At 30.5% G+C, this 279-nt stretch overlaps 1 protein-coding gene across 1 annotated transcript in view; it reads left to right on the top strand.

Moving 5' to 3' along the window:
• ETFDH (electron transfer flavoprotein dehydrogenase) overlaps positions 1-279 on the top strand; it is a 31,617-nt gene that overhangs the window by 22,523 nt on the left and 8,815 nt on the right. The gene's annotated exons all lie outside the window — the stretch shown is intronic.

Here is a 279-nt window from a genome sequence, read left to right as displayed (position 1 = left end):
TTAAATTTATTTTTAGGGTAAAGCTCAGAAAGGTTTAGATTCATTATGTTGTGAATAAGGGTTTAATTGTCTTGGTAGATTGTACATATTACCTGCTTTTTAGACGATATCTTAGATGGAAATTGTTTAAAATTTAAACTTACCATTCTAAAAGTAGGATGAATCATTTGCTTAATTTGAGGAGGAGGCTGGGCAAGAAAGAGTAAAGTATTTTTTTGAAGAGTAACAGAGTCTACAGTACCAGATCTTAGGTGTACAGTTCAGTTAATTTTTATAAGG

The sequence above is a fragment of the Myotis davidii genome, unplaced genomic scaffold (assembly GCF_000327345.1).
Source record: "Myotis davidii unplaced genomic scaffold, ASM32734v1 scaffold50, whole genome shotgun sequence".
Taxonomy (NCBI): Eukaryota; Metazoa; Chordata; class Mammalia; order Chiroptera; family Vespertilionidae; genus Myotis; species Myotis davidii.
This window is presented reverse-complemented; position numbering and strand designations above follow the sequence as displayed.